The sequence below is a fragment of the Varanus komodoensis genome, unplaced genomic scaffold (assembly GCF_004798865.1).
Source record: "Varanus komodoensis strain SLA01 unplaced genomic scaffold, ASM479886v1 scaffold2, whole genome shotgun sequence".
Lineage (NCBI taxonomy): Eukaryota > Metazoa > Chordata > Lepidosauria > Squamata > Varanidae > Varanus > Varanus komodoensis.
The window spans coordinates 52,802,818-52,823,291 of record NW_025335568.1 but is presented as its reverse complement, the minus strand read 5'-3'; positions in this window follow the sequence as shown (position 1 = coordinate 52,823,291).

Here is a 20,474-nt window from a genome sequence, read left to right as displayed (position 1 = left end):
GGCCAGTGGACATGGTCACTTCCCTTCATGTGCAAAGGGATGACTGAAGAGGGCTGAGGTAAAGGCCAGGTGCTTGGATCCTGGTATTTATGCCAGATGTGGCCAATCCAGAGGCTGCTTACTGCTTGCCAATGGCCAGGAGTGATGTTACATAATCCAGTTCCTCTCTGTGCCTGAAAAGGATTCTGAGAAATTATCCTCAATTTGAATGGGTATCCAGTCCAGTTCTGGCAGCTTAAAGACCGAGAGCCATCAGAAGGAAGAGCTGGGCCTTGAAATTGCCTACCCACAGCACTTTAAAATCTGACTGAGCAAGCCATATTTATTTATTTAAAATTCTATACAGTTCCTATTAGCATTCCTAAATGCTCTCTGGACAATTTATGAGACTACAATATAACTACAATATAACAATAAATCAACATATCGATAATAATCAAAAGCAAATAACAACAAGAATAATAATCTACAAAGGATAACCTGATTATAGTCTTCCCCATTGGCTGCATTTACATAACACAACAAGCAATCCTGGGTGGTTACCATAGTTTGCAGTTTTTTACCATGACCTGCCCAACAGATGATCAAGTGGTTTCTGTGTTACTATGGTTTCCATCTTCCCTCCTCAGTCCTCCCACTGTTGGTACATATCCCATTAGCCACCGCACCCAATATTCAATTGCAAGGTTTATCACTCCATGCCTTTGTCACCTGCCTTTTCTTCATTGGTCCAGCATAGAGACTGGATGGCTTGAGCAGCTCCTGCAGTTACAACTCTTTACTGAGGACTCTGTGGTAGTTGCATACCACAACCATTGAACTCACAGTCTTAGGTTCAGACAACATGACAAGCCATGGTGGTACAGGAAACCATAGAACAAACTGTTGTATCTTATTGTGGTTTCTAAAGACCAAGCTTACTAGGTCTGCCTGGTGCCGTCGTTATTTGTTTTTCAGTGCCAGGTTAAGACCTTTTTATTCTAGCAATATTTAAATAAGTTTCAATATTGTCTTTTCTATGTTTTTAACTGCAGCCAGTGTGGGTTGGGAATTTATCTATGTTATATTTTATGTAAGCCATCCTGAGGCTTTTGTGACAGGAGGGCATATAAATATCTTAAATAAATAAATACTATAGCTGAATTCATGACAGACCAAGAATGATTTAAAAATCCGCCATATAAACGCAGTCTCTATGGAGAGATGTAGTGTATTTCTATTTGAATTACAATAATTTTTTCTAAATTTGTATCTATACATATACATTAGCATATGGCAACATTGTGCAAATATGTGTGCCCCCCCCCCGCTCTCTTTCATTTATGATCCATAAGTAACTACCTTATAAGTCACATGGTACCTTACTAGTCTTAGTCAGAGACCTGGTTCAGGCCTTGGAATCCCTGACACAAAGCCACCATGAAGGTATTTGAACATATATGAAATAATGTTGGCAAAGGATTGTTATAAAATGCCCATCCTAGGCTCCGACTGGGAAAATCTTTGATGGCCTATGAGCAGCAGTGAGTGCAAGAGCCAAAAGGTAATTTGCTGTCAACTTCTAGCAAATAACTGGTTGGCAGTTGCCTTTTCCTGAGGCCTTTTCAAGAGCTGTGTATAGGCCAAGCTCAAGTCAAACAGAATCCTCATCCGAACTGATAAGGAACAGCTTTTAAACATGCATGCAGGTCATCATGACCAAGCAATACGACCCCTCCCCACACACACACACACACACACACACTGAAATCCTTGCACTTTTATTTTATGATAGCTTGGATTCATATCAAGGCCACTGTTTCCATTTTGTTCTGCTGAGTGAGAGCAAAGTTTCAGAAAAGCACACAAAGACCGAGCTGCCCTGGGCCTCAGTCTGTGCTACAAGCTGCAGCTGTTGTCCTCTTCTGAGCTCTTGCAATATCTGAGAGATCTTCATGGTATGAAACTGCTTGTCTGCAGAATTCACCCCAAATAATTAATTTCCCATAATGTCCCTAGACATGGCACTAATTACATTTATATTATATAAAAATAATTATCCATAGACTTCAGCAAATATCCCAGATAGCCAGATATTTATCCACTTGTAGGTTATGCCTAAAGATTGCCTGTTCAAAACTTGAAAGTTTCATTAAATTTTTACATCTCGCACAAAAATTGCAACCAACCAACCTTCCTTCCTTCCTTTTTCATTTAATGGTGTAGTTTGGGGGCAGGGTTGTATTGTGCAGGAAAAATTTACTGTTCCAGCCACAGTTTCTCAATACAATTTCAAGGGCATCAGATTTGGAGTGGATTTTTTTTCAAAGTGTGTGTGTGTGTGTGTGTGTGTGCAAGAGAGAGAGAGAGAGAGAGAGAGAGAGAGAGAGAGAGAGAGATGGAAAAGAAGAACTGTGTGGTTATATTCTATGGCTTGTGTATAATTTATGAAATGACAGCCTATTGTATGGTAGCATTAGAACAGTACTAACACAAACACACATATGCACACAGAGGCACAAACTAAGTGCCTAGTATTTAACAGTCTAAAGGGCCTGAAGCTAATGTTGTAAAAACAATTTTTGACACAGCTTTAGTGTAAATTGATCTTTGGCTGAGCTGGAGAAGAAATCTAAAAATCAAGAATTCAAGTCCTTTGGCTGAACCAGGCCAAATACTTGACACTCCGTGATCCTGACATTACGTCAGCTGTAACCTTTAAACCAAGCATTACGCCTTTATTAGATTCCATTGAGGCCGCATATGTGTGACCATTTCCTGACAATCATGACTATATAACACCATTGATATGCCAGCACAAGCACTGGGGAATATTTATTCAACCAAGCACCAGAGCACTTTTTAAAAAGTGGCATTACCCGTTACCACATGTTGAAAAAGCATGTGAGAACTAAGAGCACATGCACTCAACCAAGAAGATTATGACCCACTGAACACCAGTCCTGCTTTCCAGGGCCATATCTGCATCATGCTCAACTGTAGCAAATCATTGCCTGGGATTCAACTGACAAGGTGTGTTTATTGGTGAAAACAGAAATACAAGTGGCTGAGACTGGACATGGAAGCAACAGTTAGCAGAGGTTGGCAGAGGGCTATATCCAGACTTGGTCATTCTTTTACTAACAAATTCATTGAAATGAATGGGACATGATTAGACTTCTGTAACGTGCTCTATGTGGGGCTGCCCTTGAAGACGGTCCGGATACTTCAGATGGTGCAAAATAGAGCTGCCAGGTTGCTGATGGGGACTGGGCGTTGTTCTCATATAACCCCAGTCAGCTTCACTGGCTCCCCATCGAAGTCCGGGCCCAATTCAAGGTGCTGGTTATCACCTATAAAGCCCTTAACAGCTTGGAACCTGGTTATCTAAAGGAGCGCTTGTGCCCATATCTGCCCTCCCGCCCCTTGAGATCGGTGGCAGAGGCCCTTCTCCGGGAACCCTCCATGAAAGATATTAGGAGGGTGAGTACCAGGAGGAGGGCCTTCTCTGCGGTGGTGCCCCACTTATGGAATGCGCTCCCCAGAGAGGTCCGCCAGGCGCCGTCATTATTTGTTTTTCGGTGCCAGGCCAAGACCTTTTTACTTAAACATTATTTTAATTGTTGAATTGATTTATTGATTTTATATTTATACTGGGATATATCCAGTTTTTATGTATTTGTATAGCTATTTATTTGTATTGGAAGCCACCCCGAGGCTTTTGCGAATGGGGCGGCATAGAAGTATTCCAAATAAATAAATGAAAGACACACCTAGCCCAAGTCCTTGGGCACTGCAATTGTATGATCTCTTGGTCTACAGGACCACAGGATTTTTCAGAATCCTAGCTCCTCCATCAGAAAATCACTCTGATCTTGCAGCTGCAATTCTGTGCTGAGAGTGCTCTCCCCCTGCCCCTCAGGACTGTTGTGGAGGGAATGACTCCCCCACTTAGGCTGACCTGGTGCAAACCTTGTCCTCTTTTCAGCATCACCCCTTTATGTCAAGGCTTTTAAAGATATATCCAAGGGCATGAATCCCTAATACATTTTACAGGACTATTATGTTCTTCTTTGTTTTTAGCTGTCATTCTTGTTATTCAAAATGCTTGTGTTTTTGGAAAGTTTTTACTGCATTTTATTGTACTTTATTGTACTGTTTTTATGAACTGTTGTAAACAACCCAGAGAGTTATTGGGATCTATTGGGAGGTATACACATGAAATAAATAATAATAGCAATAAAATCACATAGGAGTGAAAGAAGGGAACTGCTCATACCAACTGGGAAGGGAGCATGGATTGTTTGCATAAATACACAGCACATGGGTGAGGCCAACTAAAATACGTGAAATAAGATTATCTACACATTTGGAGGAGAGGTATCTGGTCAACTGGATATAATCATTTTCCTTGGAAACTTTGGCGCATATTCCAAGCCAAGTGGTCATGGAGATGAGAAAATTTCAGGTTTTAATAAATCAGAACCTTGTGTGTGTTTGTGTCATTCTTGTTTTGTATTCAATAAAGTAAAATGGAAAGATGAAATAACTTTTAGTACATTATACCCAGCATCACCTTTTTTTCCCACATGGAATGAATATCATTAATGCCAAGCATTTTGGCCAATATTGATTCCAAAATTGGATCATTTGAGTTCAATTACTCCAGAAAGTAACTGCTTCTTCCTTCTCAGAGTTGTTTGTAAACTCTGATCTTATTCATCTGCGTAAAGTCCCGGATATTTCCTCTTTGTTGACTCAAAGTTGTTGTGATTGGTGATTTCTGTGCTTTTGCCAACATGAGAGTTACCACTTACATGCTCGCTACCATCTTTCTGACCTTTTATTACTCTCAGTAATGATATTTAAGGATACAATTGCATTCCATAACCTATAATTTCTCTAATATATAGAACCATAGAAAAATCGAGTTGGAAGGAGCCTATTAGGCCATCAAGTCCAATTCCCTGCTCAGTGCAGGACCCCAAGTTAAAGCATCCTTGACGGATGAATGTCCAACGGCCTCTTGAATGCCTCCCATAACCTCCCCAGGCAATTGGATCCATTGCTGTACAGCTCCGACAGCCAGAATATTTTTCCTGATTCTAACCAGGATTCTGACTTCCTTTAACTTAAGCCTATTATTGTATGTCATGTACTCTAGGATGAATGAAAAGGGATCCTGACCCCCCCTCTGTATGCCAGCCTTTCAAGTACTTGAAAAGTGCTATCATATCTCCCCTCAGTCTTCTCTTTCAGTCTTTCCTCTTAGGGCTTTCTTTCCAGTCCTCTGACCATCTTTGTTGCCCTCCTCTGAATTTTCTCCAGTTTGTCTGCATCTTTGCTGGTGTGGTGCCCAGAACTGGACACAGTACTCAAGACAGAGCCCAGCTGGTGATGAGGAGTTAGCACTCACATGATTTGGAAACTATACTTCTATTAATGCATTCCAATGTAGCCAGTACAGCATTGCCCTTTTTGCAGCCACGTCACGTTGTTGGCTCATATTTAGCATGCAATCTGACAATTCCAAGATCCTTTTCACTTGCAGTATCATTGATCCAAGTATTTCCCATCTTGTAACTGTGTATTTGGTTCCATTTTCCTAGGTGTAGAACTTGGCATATGTCCCTACTGAATTTTCTTCTCTTGTTTTCAGCCCTGCACTCCAGGCTTTCAATATCACTTTCAATTTTGTTTCTGTCTTCAATTACGCCCAGCCAGTGTTTTGCACCTTCACACATTCCCATTAAATATGAACAAACACACCCCGTGTAAGAGAAAGGAGAGGAATGCTCATACCCAACTGGGAAGGGAGCATGGATTGCTGACATAAGCACGCACCTGCACAGAACAACCCCCCTAGAATAAGAGAAATAATATTATTCTCTCTTGTAATGCTTGCAGGGGAGCTATCTGGTCAACCTGATATAGCCACTTTCATTGGAAACTTTGACACATATTTCAAGCTAAGTGGCTGGGGACGTGAGAACGTTTCAGGTTTTAATAAATCAGAGTCCTGTGAGACAAGTATGTTGGCTCTTCCCATCACTATCTGAAATAGTTTTGCTTTGCTTTGGATGCAGCTTGTGACCTCCTTGTCTCAACTCCTTCCAGCAGCAGGAAACAGAAGGAATCCAGTTGAGTGATAACCAAAAAGGCCTGTTTATGCAAAAAAAGCAACTTTGGGAAGTAAGTTTTACTTACTTTGCAACTGTCCATCATACTGAAGCCAAACAACTTCTTAGTTGGTTGGCATAGAACTGTACAAGAAATTATCAGCCCATGATACATGCAATTTCATAATCTGAATACTAGGAAGAAACTCCCAAAGGAAATATGTTGGAAGCAGCAGATTCCTTTCTAAGGAATAGTGATATTATTACAGAGTGATAAATAGTGATGATTAAGATTGCTTCATCCCATGAAGAAAGCCACAAGATGTAGTCATACCAGTGGTGGCCAGTGAAGTAGAGCAGATGGTATTAATCAATTGGGGTTGCTGAGCAATGAACAAAGGGGAAGGGAACCCCCGGCCCTTAGCACCAGGCACAGTGAAGTGGCAGAAGCAGGAGGTGACAAGTTAAGCTGTGCCCAGCCACATGCCTGCTGCTTTCTGAGACCAGCTTGACCCATGTAGGACACCACACTAATACAGAAGTGTAACCTTGGATTGTCGACACAGATCTCCAGACCCTTAGGCAGGAGTTGTTCCAGCCCTACCTGAGGATGCTGGGAATTGAACCCAGAACCTTCTGCATGTAAAGCATCTGCTCTGCCACTGAAGCACAGCCCCTTCCCACAGCAGCCAGGACAGCTGCCCATGCCAGCTGCCTTTAGCTTCTGCACTGCCACGCTGGATGCATTTGTCAGGTTTGGTTTTGCTCAGGTTCACATTTTTATTTAGTTTATATCAAATGTTGAGAAGGGTTAAAAAAAAAAAAAGGTTCCCATGAAAATGCACATCCCTTTTTGTTCATGTTAGTTCTCCCGATACACAGGTTTTTGCATACACTGCAAAATTTTCATCCTTTTGCAAATAACCGCATTGCTAAATTTGTCAAAGTAAGAATATTGATGTAATTTTTTTCATCTTAATGTCTTAGCCAAATCTAGTAAATTCAGATTAAAATGCAGAACAAAATGGGTTTTTTTTAACCCATTCCTACTCACCATCCCATTGCTAAGGATGTAGGGCTGGGGTATTCCTACAGTACCCACTGCTACTGAATCACAATACTCTTGCAGTGGCCTGCATGCTGGAAATAACTGTGCTACGTGCATAATTTGCTACTTCCACAAGGTTTGTGTTCCTGGTACTTGAGGAAATTCTGCTCCCATGCTGGTCCACCTATACACTTAGGGTGATCTATGAAAGGCTTGCTCTGGGTGCCTGCATGAACTGGGTGCCCCCAAAGATGTGGCACCCCATCTTTGGCCTCTAGAGAGTCTTACCTGTCACCTGCTCTGATTTATTTTGGGCACCTGGCAAGGAGGTTTTATTTATTAACTCTCATGGTATTTAGTACTACTCAGAATGTTTAACTCCTGATGTTTGCTGTAGTCTTTAATGGGTTTTGGTTTGGTTTTTAAGTTTTCTTACAAACTTGTTTGTATTTTATTTTTTCAGGAGAAACACACAAGCTATACAGCACATTGGAGGGTGGGATATGAGTGCATGAAAGGAAGGAGGGAGGGGGAAAGGGGCCTCACAAGGGAAGCCAAACAGCCTTGATAGGGTGGTCCAGAAAATTGCCAAAAAGTGAGGAAACCCATCACCAAAAGGTTGCCTGATGGGACGAAACCAAACACACATTGCTACAATGGAGAAAGACGATGTGTTCATCATAATAATTGACTAGATAATGTTATTTTTTAGCCCAACGTAATGTTTTATGTTATGTTTTGTTATTTCAAGTTTAGGTGTTTATGTTAAAAAAAAAAGTCTTTTACAACATAATCGTATCTTCTCAGAAGTTATCCCCACTGAGTTCAATGAAATCCCAGGTAAGTAAGTGTTGTCCCTAAAATCTGAATCCGAGGAAGGCAGATGATAGAGTCAGAATAAAAATGTTCACAAATATTCATCTTTTATCATCATGACAGGCTCATACATGTTAGAAGTTACTTGCAAGACCAGATTTTACAAGAGCTCCTGTGTCTGTGGCAGAAAAAAATAAAATAAATCACAAAGATATTGCATCTTAAGGACTATTTTATTGCAGTGCTTACTTTTATAGCAAAGAGCTTCCTCTTTGGACAGCAAAGATGTTGTATATATAGGTACATCTGGGTACATATTGATCTCAGTGGAAATGAAGCTGTTCAGAACATTCAACCATGAAGACTTGATATCTTTGTAATAGAAATAACGTGGGACCATCACTTTTTGCAGTAAGATTGCAACTCAGTACTTGGCTGATCTTGAAAGCTTTTAGTTCAGGAAGACCTGTTTAGGTGTCTGCTCTTCTTGGTCCACAGTGATTGCGATCACCCTACAGGTAAATATGAATGTTACAGAGACATGAAATGTGGCAGACTTCCACTTGAGAAAATATTTTTTTCTTTAATATGGCTGCAACATTTCTTGTCCTTTTTGTCTCTAGTAGTACAGAAGGATGGAGGTGGGGTGGGACAGAACCAAGCACACCAGCCATTCAATAAAAACAAACACATGGTTTACTTTTACTTTGCTTTCTTCCTGAATAGATTAATGGAACTGGTGAACTTTGGCCCCTTCATTAAGCTTGCAAGGCAGCAGACCTGGCAGGGTTCGTATTCCCCACAGTCCACAGTGACGCTGATGGAACATTCTAAATGTGAGAACATAACATGCAAGTCAGACCTCAAATTCCCAGGAGAGAATACAGCAGACATTGCACAGAATAAAATTAAACAAAGCTCGGACATTAAGAAGCTCATTCTCCTTGTCCTGATGGTGAAGGTCGGGAGAGGTTATTTCAAACTCATTTTCCTAAGTTTATTGTGCTTTTCTTCCTCCACCACCCACCTTTTGTGCCTGGGTTAATACTGGATCCTTGCATTCAAGGTAAAGTCTCTCTTTTAAATTAATTTCAGGAACGTTCGATATTCAGTTCCAGTAACAAAAATAATCAAATTCCCAAGAAATTCTCTAGAGGTCTTTCTTCAAATGGGCTTGTGCAAACCATCAGTAGTTTGGCTCCAAAGACTGTAAGAGACATCAGAAACAAAAGACTTTTCAGCATTGGATTCAGGATTCCAAAGCACATGTCCATGTCTACTTGGAAGTAAGCCTAGTCTACTTGAGTAAGCTTAGTCTAGTTAAGTGCGTATAGGCCTCCAGCCTTAAAGCCTTTCTGTGCAGTGTTTTAACTTATTAAAAGCATCTTCATTATTTGCCAGAGACCTGAAGGCAACAATTTGGCTGCCACACATGTTGGGGCCAAAGCCAGTATCACTGGCAGAGTGTCACAAAGCTAGCTGATATGTGTCAATGAGACCAGTCATCTCCTTGGTGCCCAGTTAGTAAGTGGTAGGGGGCACTGAACTGCAGCAGGGGTACTCTGGATATCTTGCCAAACTTCTTCCTTCCTTCAAACATGAAGCCTGAGACCTTTGGTTCTTGTAAGTCAGTACTAGCTATGAAAAAATTCCTAAACCTAGTACCCTCCAGAGGTTTTGAATGACAACTCCTACCACTCTTGAATATTAGCCATACCAGCCAGAGCAGATGGGACTTGGAATCCAAAACATCTGGTGGCTGCCAAATTGAGAAAGTGACTAGCCATGACACTCCAGAGGGTCAAACAGAGTCTTTTGCCCAGAGAAGACTGGGATGGGCCTGGGACCTTTTGCAATTAGAGCGTATGCTGTACCCTTGAATTAAGTCTCTTTCTCTAGTAGCTGCTATGCAGGAATAAACTGTCGCTATGTGTGGTGATTCCATTAAACTGATGTGACTGTTCCTTCAATGAGCAAATAAAACCTACATTTGCCAAATGCTCACATCAATTACAAATACGTCTCCACTCCTTCACCTTTCCTTCTGTGTTCAGATTAGTTTGCCATTACTATGAATAAAATGAGGGGGGCACAAAGGCAGTGAAAGTCTAGGGGATGAAACAGGGTAGCCTCACACACTGACTGGATTTAGACAGCACAACGGCCCACACTCAAGGACTGCGTATCAGTTGGGCAAGTTGCCATCGCACCATGGATTGTTGTTGAAATTTGGTTTGTCATGTTGTTTGAACCCAGCTGTCCTAAATTACAGAGATCAGTCCCCTGTTTGAAGGGTAGGCTGAGCATCTGCAGAACTGATGCCAGTTAATGTGGCCAATCATTTATTTATTTATTTAAACATTTGTATACCATCCATCAGCCACAAGAGGCTCCCTGGACAGTTTCCAGCATTAAAATATGTACCAACAATCAATAACATACAAAATCACAACAAAAATGATGTTATACCCAAAATATGTCCACCACAATCCCACCCACAGCAAGCATGACCAGATGATTCCAGAGGTATGGAACCAATACCACTTAAAATATAATAGTGCAGGATGAAATAAAATCTAAAATATGAAAAAAATTATTTACCTATTAAAATATTATGTAAATTAAAGGTTTTTACCTGACCCTGAGAGGAGTAAAGAGTAGGCACCAGGCACACCTAGAATGCCACAGCCAAAAAGGCCCTTCTCCTTCTGGCTACCCTCTTTGTTCAACCATGAGCTACATTGTATGCACTGGGCTGTCTTCTTGGCACATGCAACTGGATAGATGGAAGCAGATCTTCACAAGCACCCCTCTGCCCAGCAGCCTCTCCAGCCCCTTCAGAGTGCCACATGGAAGGTCAGAAGAGCCTGCTGAACAGGGTGAGCTGTGGGAGGCAGATAAATGGGCTTCCTTGAGGGCATCACACCGTCAAGGTGCCGCCACTGAAAAGTCACAGTCATATGTACCTAACAAACACAGTGAGAGGGATTGACAAGGCTGGTCAACCTAGGCAGCAGGTGTTGAGGGCATGGAGTGCCAGCAAGGTGTCTGGAGCAGGACTGTGAGTGCCATGCAGCCTGCTGGCCTCGGGTGTAATGGAGAACTCTGTCTTGCTGCCACATCCAAGCGAGATTCAACTGCCGATGGAGTTGACTCCTGCAGATGTACTGGAGACAGGTGCCATCTAGTCCTTTGCCTCAGGCAGCAAAACTCTGGGGCTTCCACTGTTGTGTGGAGCTGCAGACAGGTGCATCCAAAGGCAGCAGCCCTTGAGCTGCCCTGGACCTTTAGTCTGACAGGGAGCTCTTCATAATTCCTGCAGCAGATTAAAAAGTAACTCCATGGAGTGAAAATATAAAAGGAGGGGGTATGGAACGAGCATCCCGGTTCTTATTAGTGCTCTGAGAATATATGAATCCAGAGCATGGCTTCCAAACTCACCATGTTTGGGCAAGGGATGAATGACTCAAAGAGCAGCTTGACCAAGCCCTTGGGGCAGGAGGAGGGCTGTCTGCCTGCCTGTCAACCGCATCCCCGTGATGCAACTGCCAGCACGGCGCTGACAGGCTAGAAGGGAGTCCTGTCCAGTCCTCTGTACGCAGAAATGCATTGATGCTGACATGAGGCCTCAGGGGTGGCTGGGCCGAAACTGGGAAAAGCTCATGAAGGATCCATCATAGATTTGGCAGACCTCCTCTTTGCTCCCCTCGGGAGTGGGAAGGATGCATTAACATTCCCTGCCGCTGCCAACAACACCATTCCTCATGAACTTTTCACCAGGTCGAGCTGATGTTTCTCATTCCCAGATCTTTAAAGAAAGAAAATAAAGCAGGGTGGGGGGAGCTTCATTAAATGTACAGGTGCTTCTCTAAGTGGAAACAGAAATTCTACTGTCTCCGCCATGGTCATCTTCCTAGCCTTCTCCTTTCCACTCATTTCACAGCCAGCTGGTGTGATAGTGTTTATAGGATGGTGTTGAAATACAAGCATTTAAACATTAAAAATATCAAAAATGCATATAGCAGGTACAAAAAATATATCCTCTGGACCACAAGTGCCCCCAAGACTTGTTTGATGCCTCCCCCCAGTGCAGCATCAGCATCAAGACCCAACATTTCCCAGTACTTTGAAAGTCACAAGGAGAAAAGGAGAAAAGTTGCATTCAAAATTATCTATATCCACTTTCTCCCATGATAGTTCAGGAATTTTGTGCAGTTTAAGAGGTTCCTCTTTCCATGCTGGCTGAGCATAATGGGAATTGTAGTCTAAAACACTGGGGAGACACCAGGTCAGGGGTGGTTGGTATAACCTACATTCTCCTAATAAGATTGATAGCAAAGTCTAGCTCTGACCCATGTCCTCCAATGTGAATGGAAGACTCTTTCCACTCCAACAGTGACCTGATTTACACAATTGTGTCTGGTGAACAGGTTATGCTGACTTGTTAGTGAGCACTGGTTGTGTACCAGCCAGATCCCCCTAATTAACCAAATTGGCAAGACTCGCTGAATTATTCGCTTAAGCAGCATGGTTTGTTGGAGAGGAAGTAAGCCTCGATTAATGGACTGTTGTTGAGTTATTTCAGGGCTGATGCATCCTTCCCCAACGAGCCACACCAGCCAGGTTGAGACAACACAAGTCATGTCTGTGCCGGTAATGGGGAAATCCAGCCAGCACACAACGGGCACATGTGAAGTTAAAGTTAAGGCACTGTGGCTTCTTTCCTTCACTGCAATCATGCAAAGCAGCCCACTGGCTCTGAAATGGCAAACTGCACATGCCAGGTGAACAAAGCAAGCATCGGTGGGGCTGGGGGAAGGCTTATGGCTTGGGATGCAGGCACAGGGCATGCCGTCTTCAGGCAGAAAAGCTCGTCAGCTGCATGGTTCAGAGCCTCGAGCAGCAAACCCACAGTTTCATTTCACTTTTCTCCCCTGGGACTGCAACATCAGGGGGGAGGGAAAGGGTACAGCTACAAAAACATAGATCACACTCTCTGGTATTTGGCTGCCTTTATTTGTTAAAGATTGTCAGCAAACAGCTTCCCACCAAGCTGTTTCCCAAGCCACTGGAGATAATAGTGACGGCACTGCTGTGAACATGTCAGAAGCTTTTCCATGATTGATGAGAGGCATTCTGCTTGGAAGCCATTCATTACGTCGACGGAACCAGCCTTACTCTACTGAATCTCGTTTGCACATCTCCACTGATCAATTTTTCATTCCAGTATGAAATGCAAACCTATCTAAGTGCCAAGACAGACTTTGATGCACCAGGATTTGTCCTCAAAGATGTATTTGTGATTGAGGGTTGCTTTCATGAGTAATTCCTTATTGACTGATCCATGGAAATTTATCATATTCTCTGGCCAAGGTTCCAGTCAGCTGTAATCCCAGCTCTGTTTACACACAGTCCAGTAGGAAAGGCCAAAATGCGTATACTAAAATATCCCAAAAATGTACTTTCAGCACTGAATTTGGTGCTACAGCAAACAAATATAAAACGGCTCAGCTATTAGACTTGGGACTTCAGTCAAGCTGTACATGAGAAAGGAGTCTGTCAGTTTGTTTACTTATTTTTTGAATACTGCCCAATAGGCAAGGTCTAGGGGTGCAGCTTGGGGGAGGGGGAGGGGCAGGGGGAGAAGCCAAGGGGAGGGCCCCCCAACGTCCAGTTCCCATGGTGTCCCAGGAGGCAGTCCAACCCCAGAGGCCAGAACAGTTCCTCTCCCCTGCCTAAACTGTATATGTAGCAACTTGTGACCCTCCAGATCAAGCGTCCTCAAACTATGGCCTGCAGGCTGGATCTGGCCTGCCATGCCCATTTATCCAGCCCACCTCAGTGGTTTTGGACTCATTTGGATCATCTCCAAGTGAGTCCAGAACCTCTCAGCCAGCACAGGCATTCTCAGAAACTGAACAGGGAGAGAGAGAGAGAGAGAGAGAACAGGCGCATGGCCAAATTGCAGCTCAACTGCTCATGCGCTGAATCCCCCCTTCCCTCGTCCTCATTGCACACATATACAGAGCAGGAATATGGACCGGGAAACAGAAAGAGGCGGGCAGAAGAGAAAGAGAGACAGAGATGAAGACGGCGAAGGCAAAGACAAAGAACTAAAAAAGGATTGAAGGTAAGTAAAATATAACTTTTTAAATCTATTTTTAATTATGTGAGCTCGGGTGGCGGGGGGCAGCCGCCACCTTGCCGAGTCATGGGGCGGCCAGCTGTGCGGCCTTCTCCACACGAGCGAGCCACCACCTCGCCATGCCCATGCCCATCGCACCCACACCCGCTGTGGCACCATGCCCGTGCCCGCTGCCTCTCCATGCTCACGCCCGCCACTGCCACCACCTCACCAGCATGTGCCCGCCGCCACCACCTTTCAACTGGCCCCCTGTTGAAAAAGTTTGAGGGCCCCTGCTCCAGATGTTTGGGCAACTCCATCAGCCTTCACAATTGGCTAGGCTGCCTCAGGCTAAAGGAAGTGGTAGGCAAGCCATCAGGCCATAATTTGCCCACCAGTATTTGAATCAGTACAAACATGGCAACAGTCAACAGGCAGAGCAACCAGGCAGCAGCTCCTTTTTACAGATGGTGCCCTCCTTCTCTATGGAACACTTTGGGCACGATCATATGCATGTTCAAACATTGCATTCTTACTGCAGTGAAACTCATCATGTGGTTTGCAACATTCCATCCTGACTGGATAAAATTCTGTGACATTCTGAAGCATAAGTTAGCATAAAAACTGTTGGGTCCATCTCTGCATTTATGCTGGAGTCTATAGGTTTACCACACAGGTAAAGGGAAACAAGAAGAAGATGACCTGCAAGGTTAGTCCCGTTATCACTGCAAATGTGAAAAAGGCTTCCTCAGACTGGTGATCTCCATATGTTTTGGACAACTACCAGACTCCCTAACCATTGGCTATGCTGGCTGGGGCTAATGGAGTTGTGGTCCACATCTAGAGGTCATCAGCTTAGAACATGAGAATATAAGAAAAGCCATGCTGGATCAGACCAATGATCCATCCAGTCCAGCACTCCATTCACATGGTAGCAAACCAGCTGTCCACAGGTTCCCTCAAGCAGATGGATGCAAGACCTCTGCCTGCCCAAGCTCCTCAGCAACTGGTGTATGTAGGCATACAGCCTCTGATATCAGAAATAGTACACAGTAGCCATTGTTACCCTCCTCTTCCATGAATTTGTTCAATCTGCTTTTAAATTGTTGACAGGTACCCACTAAGGACGACAGCTTGGAGAAGGCTGTTGTAGAAGGTCCTACATCAGGGGTCTCACCAGTTGTGGCTGCCTCCGATCAAAAAAATCAATCCCAACAAAGTTATACATTTGAAAAAAATGTAGAAACTGGGAAATAGTAAAGGCACCACACAGCCTCCCACTAGCTGCCCCAAACCTTGGAGAAGAGTGCAGGTAGTTGACAACACATGGTTGGCCAGTACTGTCTTTCAGAACAGTTCTCCATTTGAAGGTTTGCAAGAGAACTGTCCTCTATTTTGAATGCATCCTCTATCTGAAGACAAAACCAGATTGCAGAGCAATGAACAATAAAAGATTTCAATAAAATAATTGAAATATTCCACTAAAATAATAAAGACTCAAACAACATATTAGAAGTTTTAAAAACATACCAGGGATGTGTGGGGAATTCACTTTGGAAGTACAAATCTGTCTGAGTCCCTCATTTTGGTTCTGCAAACTCCTGTTTGCTCTCTTGCACCCCAAGTCAAATGCACCAAGACCACACAGATGCTGCACAAGAGAGCCCCTCTTCCAAGCACATGATTTGCACGATTTGCACAAGAAATAGTTTGATGAACAGAAGAAAGCTAGATTCCTCAGGATCATTGAAACCCTACAGCAGACTACAATAAAAACCATGACTACCGACTCAAGGAAGCCTTCTTGCAATATATATTTCTTTAGCTGGTGTCAAAAACAACTCAGTGTTGCTACCTGTCTGACCTCCTGAGGCAGGGAGTTCCCCAGAAAAGGAGCTACCACATTGAAGGCTCTTCTCTGGGTAGTCTCCAGTCAAGCCAAAGTTCCATGATAAACTGCCAGGAGCATCCCACCATGTGGGATGAAGAAGAATCATCAGAAGAAAGAGATGGACCTTGATGTGCCCTTCAGCTGAGCAGGGCACACTGGTCACCCGGTCACAGCCTTCCACATTATTGAGTGTTGCACAGTATTTCTATTTAAACTATAACCTTTATTCTAAATTTTCATCTTACAGTATAAATTAGGTCATGAACATGTTGTGTAAATAGTTATCCTCTTTTGGATGGTGCATGTCCCCTTTTTCTGGCAATTCACAATTGCTTATTCTAGCTGCAACCTACAAGGGGCATTGTTGGTCCATGCTAAATTTCAGCAGCCAAGAGAGTAGGTAGCCAAGGATCTGATTAGGTAGCCAGCATTTTTGGCTGCTCTGTGGTGGAGCGTCTTCTGCTGCTCTTGGGCACCGTTCCAGTACAGATCAAAATGCTGTGGTGGTTATATCCATACACCCAAATGAGACAGTCTGCAGGACAGAGCCCACACTGAGCTCCCTTGCCAGAGGGAATTGAAAGGAATTGTCATTCTATGGAGAAATCCATAGGTCTTGCCACCTGGCACTTCACAAAACTAAGCATTGGTTCTATGAGCCATTGTTATCAGAGCGGTTTGCACTTGTAAGTAATGAACCATCATCCCCAGGCCATGTGGACATGTTCACTCAACCAGGACTGGATTTATGCAGAGGAGCTATTGGTTTTTCTAGAAGGAAAGGTGCCTACACACTGTACAAAGGGGTGATTCAGCATGATCTTGGCAATTATTTTTAATGCGTTGTACTGCTGGTTCACTTCCTACGTTATTTCAGATGGCTTGATCTGCAAGCAATTTAACAGTGTTTTCTCATAGTCCCCACAAAAGTCATTCCATTTGTGTATACTGGAGACAAATTTCAGCCAACTGACACAATTTTATTTGATTAAATAAAGGCTTTCTTCCTCATTTATGGGCAATTTCAGGCTTCTATCATGACATAAAAGAGCTAAGTAGTTGTCATCCATGGACGTAATCTGTGATGAGCAGATTGTCATGCATACGTCTTAGAAGTTAATGATAGGAGCTTTTCAGTGAAAGCTCCAATCTTCATTTCTACAGCCTGTTCTGGAGACAAGGCGGATGATTAAGCATGTCAGGGGGGAAGGTCAACCACAGGCCAATTGCAGGTGTTTTAAACTGTCAGCTTTAGATTTTGATCATATGTTAACATGCAGGGGTGAGTCAACTTCTGTGTCTTGACTGTTAAAGAAACAAGAATCCTTTTCATTAACAGGTTAGCTTCTCCCAAAGATCAGTGAGGTCTGTCGCCTCATCCCAACATGAAATTTAATTTCCAAAAGAGAATTTGACATAAGAATCCTGTGTTACTGGTTAAAGGCATGAGTGATGGGGTAGCAAGGCCTTATTGGAAAAAATGGTCAAAGGAAAATGATACTCCATGGGCTCAACAGAAAACAATGTATTTATCAGTTGTGCTCTCATTAATACAGTCAAAAGACTGTTCTAAAGGGAGGCCCACATTTCTTCCTCTCTAATGGCTTTTCAACATGCAGTGGAAGCCTTCCTTAACTGTGGAACATTAAGTATTTTAGATTTTTCTGGAACTGGTTTTAAACACATTTGTTTTGGGGGTTGGTTTCTGGGTTATCCTGCTGATTTTTGTTTGATAATATCTTTATATTTTTATTCTTATCCTGCAATGGTGTTTCAGCTTACATAGCTTGTTAGCTCGGTGCTTGGACTCTGGGGGAAGATGGGGTACAATATCACATACCTTTTAAATACACAGATTGAAAAATAAAGAATCCGCTGTAGTCGGTGCTTAGGGAAAAGTTCACCCACCTCTTGTTCTGGCCCAGACAACCATGGTAGAAAGGAGGAAGTGCAAGCAATATCCACTGCTTGCCACAAGTGGCCGCGAGGAGGAGGAGGAGGGACTTTAGCCCTTGCAGACAATGGTGGTGGGAAGCTCACTGAAGGAGGTGCCCCTGGAGGGCTCCCAAAACTGGAACTAACCTGGTAATGAAAACAGCAACATAACAGAAGAGTGTAGGGATCATTGTTCAGGGGGAGAAATTTAAACATCATCTCCCCACCTACTGATCCTGCTCCACTACCACACTCTACCCTGTTGTTCTCACGTGTGGTCAAATCATCTCCCACTTGTGGCAATCCTATCAATGAATTTTTGGATTGTTTAATTGAACAGTTTTCAGGGTGAGAAAAATCCAGAAGTGGTTTACTGTTGCCTTCTTCTACAGAATACCAGAGTTAGATCAAGCATCACTGCAATTGCCTGTGACAGAGCCTCTGCCAGCATCGCCTTCAGCCACCGCCACTGCCCAGTAGCTGCCCTGCAGGAGCTTCTCTGCCCCATCACCTTCAGAGATATCCACTCTCTTCTGCTAATGCAACCATCCCTCCTGCATAGGGTGGAGGCATCTAAATCTGGTGTCTCAGCTTTTACCATTCTGCCTGGGAAGAGAGTCTGGCCTCCCGGTGGCTCTGCTCTTGGTTTTTCTGACACTTTCAAACCCCGTAACCATGTTAAAGTGTGCATCAAAGAGGATGCATGCACTCTACCCCACAGCAACATTGGTTCGTTCGTTCGTTTGTTCTTTCTTTCTTTGCTAAATTCAAGAACCCCTTTAATGTCATTTCTAGTTTGTCCTGTATAATAAGAAAATCTGATAAGTTTAATGCAAGCAAACATTTAATGTCCAATATAGTTTGGCCCTTACAGAACCTGACATGGGGTCTTTGTCTGACAGTGTAGCAACAGTGTCATCTAGTGCCTGTTTTTTCCTAAAATAAAGCTGGAGCAGACAGCGAAAGACACAAGAAGGCCCTGCTGAAGCAGACCAAAGACTATCCAGCCCAGCACTGAGTTCACACCAGGACCAACCAGCTGCCTTCGAGAGGTCCCCAAGCAGGACATGCGTGCAAGAGCAACCTCCTGATTGTGCTCCCTGAGAAACACCAGGGTATTTTTGAAGTGGTATTAAAAATGCATGAGGAACATTTATAATTACTCTACAATAACTATACTGTAAAAGTACATTTTAGTGGAATTATTATTATTATTAGCTTTTGTATGCCGTCCTATTATACCAAAATCTCAAGATGGCTTACAGTATTTAAAAGGACAGTTAAAAGATCAATTTCTAATAAATACATTGAAATAAAACAAATCAGAAAAACAAACAAGAGTGACTAAGGTTAAAAATCATTAATTTTAAAATACCATTTGAATAAAAAAGGTTTTGGCCTGGCAAGGAAAAGAGTATAAACTTGGTGCCAGGCATACCTCTCTGGGAAATACTTTCCAGAGTCTGGACACCACAGCAGAGAAGGCCCTACTCCGAGTTGATGACCTTTTTACCTCTTAGAGAGGGTTCCCAGAGCAAGGCTTCTCCCACAGATCTTAAGGGGCGTGAGGGTGTATGAGGAGGAAGATGTTCCTTCAGGTATCCTGGTCCCAATCAAAACCAGCACCTTGAATTGGGCCTGAACTTCAACTGGAAGTCGTGGAGCTGGTAGAGGACCGGCATTATGTGAGAGTCAGCAGTCTGGCAGTTCTATTCTGTACCAGTTGCAGTATCCGGACCATTTTCAAGGGCAGCCTCACGTAGAGCACATTACAGTAATCCAAGCGGGAAGTTACCAGAGCATGTTGCTAGGGAGTGCTTATCCAGGTAAGTACACAGCTGATGGACCAGTCAAAGTTGTAGGAAAGCATTTCTTGCCACCGCCGCCACCTAGAACTCCAGTGACAGCTCTGGGTCAAGGAGTTCCCCTAAGCTGCAGACCCTGTCCTTTAGAGGGAGTGCTACCCCATCCAGAACTGGGTCAAAATCACCTACCTGGAGACCCACACCGCCCACCAACAGGACTTCCGTCTGAGGCTCAGTTTATTGGCCCTCATCCAGCCCATTACCTCGGCCAGGCACCAGTTCAGTACAGCCACCGCCTCACCTGGAACAGATGTAAATGAGAGGTAGAGCTGGGTGTCATCAGTATACTGATGACTCCGCAGTCCAAACCTCCTGATGACCTCTCCCAGCGGTTTCATGTAGATGTTAAAGAGCATGGGGGACAAAATAGAGCCCTGTGGTACTCCATGGCAAAGCTACCATGGCGCAGAGCTATACTCCCCCAGCACCACCATCTGGAATCAGCTGGCCAGATAGGAGTGGAACCACTGCCATGCAGTGCCTCCTACTCCCAAGTCAGCCAGCCTATCCAGAAGGATACCATGGTCGATGGTATCGAAAGCCGCTGAGAGGTCCAGGAGAACCAACAGGGATGCACTCCCCTGTCCCTCTCCCTGCACAGGTCATCATACAGGGTGACCAAGGCAGATTCAGTACCATAACCGGGTCTGAAGCCAGACTGAAATGGGTCCAGATAATCAGTTTCATCCAATAGTGC